Genomic DNA, 12,084 nt, shown 5'->3' on the forward strand with positions numbered 1-12,084 from the left:
CCACTCGATTTATGTCTCTTAGCATATCATACACATCTATGAAGCCACAGGAGGACGTAGTAAAGCCCGTCCTCATTCATTGCTGTTTGAAATGCAGTGTTATTCGGAATAAACTCAACACCTCCAGTAATCACAGTGTGCCCTCCCTTTAAACGCTGCAGACTACATTAAAGTAGTGTGATTGAGTAGCAGTCTCACACCACCTGCTTATAAGTGTAATCATTGCATATTGCTGTTCATGTTGTCTCTTCCCATCAGCCCCATGTGGGTCGTGCAGCTGTCTGGGGTATTAATAGACCATAAAATCTACTGGTCTGGAACCACAAAAGTCCCAAAGGTGCTAGATTATCAGTTTTATTACATAGAAGTAACTGCAGCACTAGTTTATCTCTCTCACTATTTCATGACTATTTGTATATCACAGATGAAGTAAACATCAGACTAGACTCATAATCTTACATATTTGGCACATCTAAGAGAGAAAGAAATTTCTTAGCTGCAGGCAACAACTTCATCCCCACCTGTCCAGTGGAACAGTGCTGAATGATAATTCAAACCCAGCAGGTCAGGCAGCATCTATGGAGGGGAATTAATAGTCTATGCTTCAGGCCAAGAGACATTATCAGGACAGCTTTTAGTATTTTCCAATAGATCTTTCAAACTCTATGTTAATTCGCTTGGAATGCAAACAATCAAAAACATAAATATACAATCTTTAGTACTGATGTCTTTAATCCCATGCAACATCACAAGAGTATAATTAAAAAGAATCAGCCTTGAATTTATTGAATACAGAAACAGCACTAAGAGCCAGCAACCTTTTTTCTCTATTATTGCTTCTAAAAATTGGCTCTGATGAAGCGTCTCGGCCAAAAGTGTCGACCGTTAATTCTCCTCCATAGATGCCACCAGATCTGCTGAGTTCCTCCGGCATTTTGGATTTGTTGCTCCAGATTTCCAGCCTTTGCAGAATCTCTTGTCCTTAATTATCATTTCAATTTTTTTCATGGTAATTTCCTTGCAAACATTTGAAAACATGAAGCACCACATGCAAAATGCTGGAGGAACTCAGCAGAACAGGCAGCATCTGTGGAAATAAACGGTCGACAATGGGCTGAAATCCTTCTTCAGTCTCGACCTGAAACGTCGACTGTTTATTCATTTCCATATATGCTGCCTGACCTGCTGAGTTCCTTCAGCATTTTGTGTGTGTTGCTTTGGATTTCCAGCATCTGTGGACTTTCTCATGTTTATGATTTGAAGACATAAATATGCAATCTTTAGCACTAATGCCTTTAATGTCAAGAAATTTTACAGAAGTATATTTAAAAATAATCAGCCATGAATTGAACAACAGCAGTAGGGTTGGTCGGTACCATCTGAGGGGAATAATGCTCATAGTGGTTTTTGGCAAGGTATACATCTCTAGAGTTAAAAAATATGGGATAGCATTGCACTAGTGGTAGCTTTATTACTTCAAATAAGCGATCACTTATTGTATATATTCCATATTAACATCAGTACAGCAGAAAATGTTACTCCACCCCCCAAAAGGTAAAAAACCTCATTTGGAGAGATTTCTGGAGTTTTATCAATGTCATGTTATTTTCCATCTTGTATCAAATCAAAACAATCTTAAGCTTTTGTCATAGCATATAGAATTACAGTACAATAATTCAAATGTGGGGTTCCACACAGCCATAACCTAGGCCTCATTTGGTTGTAAAATGAATATATTTAACCAAAGACTGTTTTCCATACTTTCATAACTATTAATAATCATAATAATTTTCGAAGTCTTTCATGTCTTCCACATCTTCATCTGAACTTTCCACACTCTCTGAGGTGGATGCCTGGTCCTCACAGTCTGCCAGTCAGTATACCTGAGGCCATTTGCAACACACATACATCTTGGGAGTGAACATTTTTTTGGATAGTTACAGGCCAGTAGATCCAGGATGGCATCGGGTGCCGGCTGGCCTTCCATCCAGTGCACCATCAACTGTTCAGCTTCCTCTTCCCTCTCCATCTTCCATCTTCTGCCAACAGGTCTTGGCAAGTTTTGGTCCTTCTCCAAACGTCTTCTACATATACCAGCCTGGTAGTTGGCTCTCTGTGCATGTTTTGTTAAGCAGTCCTTGCATGGTGGGAGTTGATGACTTTCGATTTCACCTTTTTTGGCACAGAAAAGGTGATACCTGAGCTCATTGTCCTTGGTGGTCGATGCTTTTGGGGCATACAGGAGACATGTAAATGCCTCCAGTTTGTCCATCAGTGCTGGGGAGAGATCCCATTCCTGACCCAACTCTAGGAATGTGTCCTGAGTTTCTGTGTTTTTGGTCAGAAGTTTTACGGCACTTGTCTTCCCTTTGCCTGCAAAAGCGCTTACAGTGCCACATCCTGTACATGCGTGCAACCCGATTAGAGCCCTACAAACCCCTGTGCCAACAGTGGCAGCAACCTTCCTGATGTCTACAAGCCTTGTACAGGTTCTAGTGCCACACTTCTGGAACAATGGGGCCTCCATCTTGTCACAAAATGCTAAAGGCGTGATAAAGACATCTGTGTCTTCTGAGCAGATCACTACAGATTGGTATCCCTCTCTTGTGGCATGGGCAGCATGGAGATGTAGGCGGCCATCTGCCTCTTCTTGTTGATAATGAAGAGCTGACACCTCCTCAGTGTCTTGAGATGTGATTCTGTAACATTTGTCATTCACAGTTGCATACAGAATCTTCTCCTGTAGCTTTGCTCTGTACTCTGCCTTCCTTCATTCATTGACTATGAAGCTAATGAGACTATTTTTGTTACTGACTTTGATCAGGAAGAAGCTCCTCTACTGCCTCACCATCTGTGTGCCTGTGATACCTTGCAACTCATGACCAGTCTCTTCACCCCATAGAGGTCTTTCACTATTCTTGACAGAGTTCTCTTTGTATGTGTCGAACACAACATCTATTCTGCTACTCTGACTGCCTTCCCTCAGAGCCATACCAGAACTGTTGTGGCGACATCTCTGAAAATAACTTGATCACCTTTCACCCTTTGGACCAAGTTCATTCCATCAACCACTGTAACAGAGTTTCCTGGGAGTTGCTCTTCTACTGCTACATTTTTCTGCAAGGTTGTGGCTAAGGTTATTTGTCTTTCTCAGCAATCCTTCTGGTGTGGACAGGGCCCAGGGCAATGTTCCAAGGGGATGAGAAAGGATATCCTTCGCACATAGACTGCACCCTTGTGTCTTCACTATGATGCGTCCAAAAAAAAGATCTGTCTGCTTTCAAAATGATCGCCCTCCCATTTGATTTCACTTCTCTCTTCTTACACATATCAATGAATGTTTTCAGCTTGCTGGTTTTCATTGGGTCATGGAATTTCTTTGCTGGTTGGTCTTCCTCTAGTCTCTCATCCTTGAAGGTTGCCTTGCATTGCTCACCAATCTCATATGCCTTCATCAGGTCGGAGGTAATGTCCTTGGGGGCTGCCTTTGCCATTGAGATGCTGATGAGGTCCTGCTTCTCTGCAAATGGGTTGACCCATTCATGTATGAGGCTAACCACTGCTGAAACTGCTTCCTCATCTTTCTGGATTCTTGGCCGCTGTAGCTCCACATGACAAAGCTCTGATTTGTTGCCTTGCACCATCTCCCTTAACTGTCCCAGGAATGCACTGCGGTGCTCAGCTGTTATGTAGTAATGCTTGATAGCTCCAGTATTCATGCTGAACCGTGATGTGCCTCCAGGAGTCAGTGCATCTTTGTTTACTGTGGCTTCAATAGCCTGGTCCACAGGGATCTGCCCAAAGGGGTTGTTACTTGACAGCTGCACTGAGAATTGGCCTGCCTTGAAGGCCTCATACACAGAAGTATTCTTCTCTGGGAGGTTCATCATCTGAGCAAAGTAAGGGGACATAATTCATCTTATCATATGCAAAGCACCATGGGATCATGGATCTTATAGCATTGAGGTGCAACTCCCAGTCTCCCTCACAAGAGGCGCGCAGAAGCCCAAGTACCACGTTCTCTACCATGTCAATGTATGATATCCAGAATGCGGATAGCTCTCCATTGTTGTGACGGAGGTTTTCCAGGCAGTCTGTCCATAGGGTTATCAGCTCAGCTAAGAGTGGACTTTGCAACAGATTGTTCAACTTCTGTTTGTTCAAGTCACTGGCCATGTCGTTCACATGGTCTAAGAATGATTTGATCATCCCACTCCTCTCTGGAACGTTGTCCTCAACCCACAATGTGAACTCTGCCCGTGCGAGTCTCATCAGTGCTTCATAGATGTACCTGTGGACCCTGACAGCACAATTGGAGTTTTACCAATAAGGACTTCATTGATGGACCCCTCTGCGACAATTCCAGCCTCTATGCATACGTCCTTTAGACCAGCATCCCTAAATCGCTTTCCTAGGATGGCTAAGGCATTACATATGGTATGGAATGCCCCCATCCAGAGCAGAATGTTGGCGAAGTGCTCTTTGTGCTTCCAGGCAATTTCAGTGGCTTTTTCATAGAGTGCTTGATCCACGACTACCACAATTGTTACTAGATGAAGTTCCTTCCTGATTAGCTCTGATTGGTTCAGAATTTCAAATACTGTGGTCAACTCTGTGGCTGGTGAATTGATGGTTGGCAGATACCCAACAATATCTTGTGAGATTGGCTGTTGATCCCTGGTGCTGATATTATAACCAGTCCAGCTTGGGATTGTCTGATTCTCTGGATCTGTTTGCCTTGCCACACCACACCAGGTTCTCCTTGCAGGCAAGAAAGCTACCACTGCTGCAATGCTATCACATATTTTCTAGCACTGGGGTTGTATACCTTGCCAAAAATCATAATACAAATTATTCCCCCCAGATGGTACCAGTGGCCCAAATTTGGGGTCCTGGCTCACGGACTATTAAAGGCCAGCAATTTTGTCTCTCTAATTATTGTTTCTAAAAATGGGCAGCAAAGAATATAAAAAAGATATTAGCCCAGTTGATAAAATTGCTTTGAAATAAAAAGATTTTTTTTGTGTTTGTTTACAAATAATAGAAGTAGGAAGATTTGGGGATTGGACTCCAGATTGAAGCGTTCAGCAGTCGATCGCATGTACATCAATATTAACTCTATTAAAGAATTTCCAATTCAGGGCTGTTCAAAAGGTCGAAATTGGCAAATAATGAAGGTTTTGTACGATTATATATATATGTAGAGATGGACAAGGCTGTAGCAAGATTTAAGGACTGCTGAGTCATTGAATCATAGAGCTGTATAGTACAGAAACAATTTTATTTTTAACTCTGTGTGTAATTAAGTCAGCAAGAACCGATGTGCTGGATGCGCAGAACCTTTCCAATGTCAAGACAGGTACAGCAGAGTTCAGGATGGACATAACTTTATGGAAATAGAACTACAGATATTGGCCAAGAATAGGCTAATATTATCCAGTCTGGTGGCAGACAGATGACATGAAACGTACATGTATTAGTGCCTCAGTGGCAGATGAGTTCCACTACACAGATAGTTACAGGGAGTCAAAATTTAATGAGAACCGCACAGTCATGTTTAACACAAAGTCAACATTAAGCAATTAACTATAGTTTCAGTGGATAGAAAGAACTTGAGTTCAGATGAGTAGAATTTTGAAGAATATATATTAATATTGGGAACACATCACAAATGATTAGAATCCTTTTGAATATTCAAATACTAGTCTGAAAGTTCTGAGCATAAAACTCCTGTCACTGAAAATATACTGCCTTAATTGCAGTGTTGAGGGATGGCTCTCTAGATGTACAAATAGTGAAAAGATGTACAAAAGCAAGAGAAAATCTGCAGATGCTGGAAATCCAAGCAACACATGCAAAATGCTGGAGGAACTCAGCAAGTCAGGCAGCATCTGTGGAAATGAGTAAACAGTCGACGTTTCAGGCCGAGAGCCTTCAGCCGGACAGAATTAAGTGAGAAAATGGACGTGTCCTGAATTGAATATACAAAGTGGCAGAGATGGGCCGTAGTGGTTAGCGCAACCCAATTACAGCTCAGGGCGTCGGAGCTCAGAGTTCAGTTTAGGCACTGTATGTGAGGAGTTTGCATGTGTTCCCCATAATCTCCAGGTGCTCTGAATTCATCTCACAGTGCAAAGATGTACCAAAATAGGTTAATTGGTCATTGTAAATGGTTCTGTAATTAGGCTAGGGTTAAATAGGTGGGTTGCTTGGCAGCATGGCTCACTGGGCCACACTGTATATCTAAATAAAATAAAATAAATCTGTCTTTAACAATATGTTAATACAGAAGACTGTCAGTTAATGCCTTTACTGGTCTCATCATGAGCATTTTAATGAGGGCCAATTAACATGACCATTAAATTTATTGTCTTCCCCGTGGCACAGAATCTGAATGTCCCACACTCAATGATTTGTTGTTTGAATGGCCTTAAAGTATCAGTGGAAGTTAAATCGTCAGTAGTTTTTTTTGAACACTGGGTTTCTTTTGATTAATACTCACTAGCTACGTAATTCTATTATTCCTATAACATCCAAGATAATCATAGATCTCACCCACCCCAGCAATTCTGTCTTCTGCCCTCTCGCATTGGGCAGAAGATATGAAAGCATGTCCCACCAGGCTCAAGGACTGTCATCAGACTTTTGTATAGTAAAATGCATCACTACCTACTTTGTTACGTTCTTGCACTTGATCACTTCACTGCACTGCATTCTACTGGTAAATTTCACACTTTATTGTGCATTGCTTTTATTTTATCTTGCATTGCCTCAATGCACTGGGCAAGGAGGTAGTCTGTATAAACAGCATGCAAGGCAGGCCTCTTACTGTATCTTCCTATGTGACGATAAACCAATACAAAAACATTTGCTCAAACATCTCCTTTTGCCTTACTGTCACATCACATTTCCCTTGTCCCAATATTGAACCGGTACAGTGTTGTGCAAAAGTCTGAGGCATTTTTATACATCAAACACGACAAAATCTGCCAAAGCTAGAAATCCAAAGCATACACACAGAATTCTAGATGCAGCATCTATGGGAGAGAGTAAACAGCTGATGTTTCAGAGCTGAGACCCTTCTTCAGGACTGGAAAGCAAAAGGAAATCAGTGTAAGAAGGTGGGGGGAGGTGAGGAAGAAGTACAACATGATAGTTGAAACCAGGAGATGGGGAGGAGATGAAGTAAAGAGCTGAGAAGTTGATTAGAGAAAAAGATAAAGGGGTGGAGAAGGGGGAAGAAACTCTTCTTATCTGCCTATCACCTTTCCCTGGTGCCTCCCCTTTCTCCCATGTTCCATTCTCCTCTCTTATCAGCTTCCTTCTTCTCCAGCCCTTTGTCAGTTTCATTTATCACTTCCCAGTTTCTTACCTCATTCTCTCTTCCCCCACCCACCTGGCTCAACCTATCACCATCTATCTTGTCCTCCTCCCCATTCCTTTGCAGTTCCAATGGAGGGTCTCAGCCTGAAACATTGACTGTTCATTCACTTCCATAGATGTTCCTGACCTGCTGAGTTCATCTAGTACTTTGTGTGTGTTGCTCAATATATTATTATTGTTTATGCTGCAAGGTTTGAAGTTCAGAGGAAAATAAAAATACAAATTAGCACATGCATTTGTGACAGCAAGTTCTTATTCTGCATCTAAAATTTTGCTTGTAGAGATTCTGACTTTTATAAGGGCAAACTTCCAATATCCAGATGTTGTAATCCAGAGGACTGTAGTTTGTTTTTACTTTTAAAAAAGGACTATTACTGAACTTACAGTGAGGTTGCATTCTTTGCTTGTAGAAAACTTGATTTAGCATTTCTGCTGATGACTTACACTGTACAGGGAGCAATGAAATGTATTGTTCTTTAGGACAGTCAACATCTGTCAGTGCATTGAGAAATCCTGTTGGTTTGACAATTGCTGGCATTATTTCGCACCTTGTAACATCTCACTTACTGAGGATACCAGTGTCATTCATCGCAAGGCAACTGATTTGAAGTTAACCTAAATTGTTGCTGGCTCATGAGAGATGCCTTCTGAATGGAGAGGACTGCTGCACTAACAGAAGTGTGAAATAACTGCGACAGATGCCAGAACTGTCGTGTAATTCTTGTGATGAATGTGCTTGACCTTCAGTGTGGAGTCAAGCACTGTCTCAAGAGACGTCTATGAATTTTGCTCCTTCCTGTACTTGCAATGGCAGTTTTTGAGGGAGAGACTCCGATGGAACATTGATGAGTATGAGCAGGTGGAAGGAAACATCTCAATGTACCTGCACCCATTCCAAATCTTGCACCCACCACCACCCACACCCCCAGAAAGCCTTTATAACATGGATCCTTAAACTCTAGGTATATGGACAACTGAGATGAAGTTAGCCAGACTGATTGCTTGATTAATGCAGTGTAGCACCAAAGAAGGCAGAGTGGAGTGGTGATGGCGCTAAATAGCGACTCCTTTGCCTACATCTTCGGAAACAGCTCTATTTCCATCTTTAATATGTTTATGTTGCTGCCACTTAAACACAGGAAGGGGGGGAGATGGGGGAGGACTTTGGCGTTCTAACATTTAACTGTCATTCACTCTTTGGGGCACTCCTCTGGTTTCGTGGATGGTTGGGAAGAGAAAGCATTTCGGGACGTATATTGTATACATTTCTCTGACATTAAATTCTACCTTTGAACTTTTGATGATATCTGCTTGCTGTGAACAGAGCAAAACCCTTGAACCATCAGGCTCCTGGCCCAGTATGGCTTCACTTACCACACCACTGAACTGACTCCACAACCTACGGACTCACTTTCAAGGACTCTACAATTCATGTTATCAGCAATGTTTATTTACTTATTTATTTTATTTTTCTTTGTTTTCTTTTTGTACTTGAATAGTTTGCCTCCTTTTGCACATTGATAGTCAGCGTAGTTTTTCATTGATTCTGTTGTATTCCCTTGTTCTACTGTGAATGCCTGCAAGAAAATGAATCAGGGTAATATATGGTGACATATATGTACTTTGATAATACATTTACTTTTGAAATGAATTTCTTCTAAAGATATAATTTAGCTTTATTTGTCAAATGTACATTGAAACATACGGTGAAAAGTATCATTTTGTCAACAAACAACACAGTACAAGGATTATGCTCGGGGGCAGTCTGCAAGTGTTACCACACATCTGATGCCAACAAAGCTTGCCCACAACTCACTAATCATAACTGAATGTCTTTGATGTTCGAGGCAGCCAGAGCACCCAGAAGAAACCCATGTAGACAAGAGAGAATGTAAAATTCCTCACAGACGCCAATGAGAAACAAACACCAATTAGCATTTTCTGGCACTGTAAAGACTGCAAGAACTGCTGTGCTACATTGCTGCTCTGGTGCTGACTTCATTGGATGCTTCACCTTATGTATCTTGGACTGGTCTACTGGTTCATTGGCTTAAATTCATAAATTTTAACAGGGATTTCCTATAGCTGTGACTTCATTGGCATGAACCTTTGGCTGATCAATTCGTGTCACTACCTGCCATATGCCAAAGTGTTCATTATTTTGTGATGGGCATTGGCTTTGAAGGTGATTATCCGTTACCCATAAGTCCAGACTACACCGGATAATTTTGAAAACACCGGTTTCGAGTAAAAACGACAGGCGTCCACACTAAGGATTTTTCAAAATATCTCCGCCCACATTAGGCGGATATTTGGGCGAATCTCCTCCTACTGGGCATGCGCAAGACACACACACACAGAAAATAAGCGAGGAGGGAACGATATACTTCGTGCGCGTTTGTCCAGTTACAGAGTAGAAAAACTTTAAAGGAATTGCTCTTGGCTTTCGCACAGGAGGACTTAAAACTTAAAAAAAAAACAAATACTGGAGCGTATGGAGGCAACCGACAGGGAGTTCACGGATAGTATGACCCAGCTGACGACGAACATTGAAAAACTGACTACCTCTGTTACATTAATAAAGCACCTTGTTAAATGTATAAAACGTCTGCATCAGCGTTATCTTGTATTTCCATACAATGTTACATTAGGCTGTTACACATCTATTGACAGAGAAGAACTTGCATAAATAGGTAAACCACCTTCATACAAGCAAGGATAGAAAACAGGGCGAAGTGAGTATACTTATTTATTCAGTAAGCTATGGGTCAACTGGCTTCAGTCTCGTCCGTCTGTTCTGAATTGTTAGGTGGTGGCGTTCAAGAAAACAACGAACATCTGTTCCGGTACGTCTTGACAGCATTTTTAAATAGTCAAAAAAACTCACTTTACAATTTAACTCTCACAGCGACTGCGCGTTATTACAGCTTGCGCAGTACCAAGCAGAAGCAGAAAAAAGCATTGTTGTTGTGTTGTCATGACAGCGTTTTAAAAGCTCTCCGGTTACCCCGTACACACTATACCAGATATTAAGCGTTTTCAGATTTATTCACTCTGGAGAGTGTTTTCGAAAATCTCCATTTTCGGGGGCTGAAAACGCCGGCTCAGTGTGGATGGGAGGGCAAAACGAAGAGAAAAAGCTTTGTTTTAAAAATTATCTCAGAAGGTTCTCAATCACTGTTAATAGGTGCAAAGTGGGAGCTCCTCTGAGGAATGCATTTTGAATAGTGGTCAGAGAGCTTCAACTGGAGTGGCATTCATCAAGAACTAAGCAGTTATAGCTGGAAACAATGATGGGTGTTACTCTGGTTGGCAATCAGTTGTGAGTGGGCCCCCAACTGTTCACGATATACATTAACGATCTGGAAGAGGGGACCCAGTGTAGAGTATCTAAGTTTGCTGATGATACTAAATTAAGTGGAAAAGCAAATTGTGCAGAAGGTATGGAGAGTCTGCAGAGAGATATAGATAGGTTAAGTGAGTGGGCAAGGGTCTGGCAGATGGAATACAATGCTGGTAAATTCATGGTCATCCACTTTATAAGGAAAAATTAAAGAGCAAATTATTTAAATGGTGAAAAATTACAGCATGCTGCTGTGTAGAGGGACTTGGGAGTGTTTGTGCATGAATCACAAAAGGTTGGTTTGCATGTGCAGCAGGCTATCAAGAAGGCAAATAGAAAGTTGGCCTTCATTACTAGAGGGATTGAATTTAAGAGCAGGGAGGTTATGCTACAACCGTACAGGGTACTGGTGAGGCCGCACCTGAAGTAATGCCTGCAGTTCTGGTCTCCTTACTTGAGGAAGGATGTACTTGCTTTGGTGGAGGTGCAGAGGAGGTTCACCAGGTTGATTCCAGGGATGGAGGGGTTAATCTATGAGGAGAGATTGAGTCGCCTGGGACTATACTGTCTGGAGTTCAGAAGAATGAGGGGGGATCTTATAGAAACATACAAAGTTTTGAAAGGGACAGATAAGTTAGAAGTAGGAAAGTTGTTTCCACTGGTAGGTGAGACTTGAACTAGGAGACATAGCCTCAAGATTCGAGGGAGTACATTTAGGACGGAGATGAGGAGAAACTGCTTTTCCAAGAGAGTAGTGAATATGTGGAATTCTCTGCCCAGTGAAGCAGAGGAGGCTACTGGGTAAATATAATTAAGGCAAGGTTGGATAGCTTTTTGCATAGTAGGGGAATTAAGGGTTATGGGAAAGAGGGTGGTAGGTGGAGATGAGTCCATGGCCAGATCAACCATATCTTATTGAATGGTGGAGCATACTGGACAGGCCAGGTGGCCTACTCCTGCTCCTATTTCTTCTGTTCTTAACCTCATTGAAACGTATCAAATGTTGAAAGGTCTCAATAGACTGGATGTGGAGAGCATGCTTCCTATGGTGGGGGAATCTAAGAGCAAAGGACAAGCCTCAGAATAGAGGGACATCCATTTAGAACAGAGGTGAGGAGGAATTTATTTTCTCAGAGAGTGGTGAACCTGTGGAATTCGTTGCCACAGGTGGCTGTGGAGACCGAGTCATTGGGCATATCTAAAGCAGAGAATGATAGATTCCTGATTAGTCAGGGCATGAAGGGATCCAGGGATGAGAGGGAAATGGATCACCTATGATGAAATGGCAGAGCAGACTTGACAGGCCAAATGGTCTAATTCGTGCTATATCATATAGTCACATATGTAACAAACAGTAC

Source organism: Mobula birostris, chromosome 1, assembly GCF_030028105.1.
Source record: "Mobula birostris isolate sMobBir1 chromosome 1, sMobBir1.hap1, whole genome shotgun sequence".
Lineage (NCBI taxonomy): Eukaryota > Metazoa > Chordata > Chondrichthyes > Myliobatiformes > Myliobatidae > Mobula > Mobula birostris.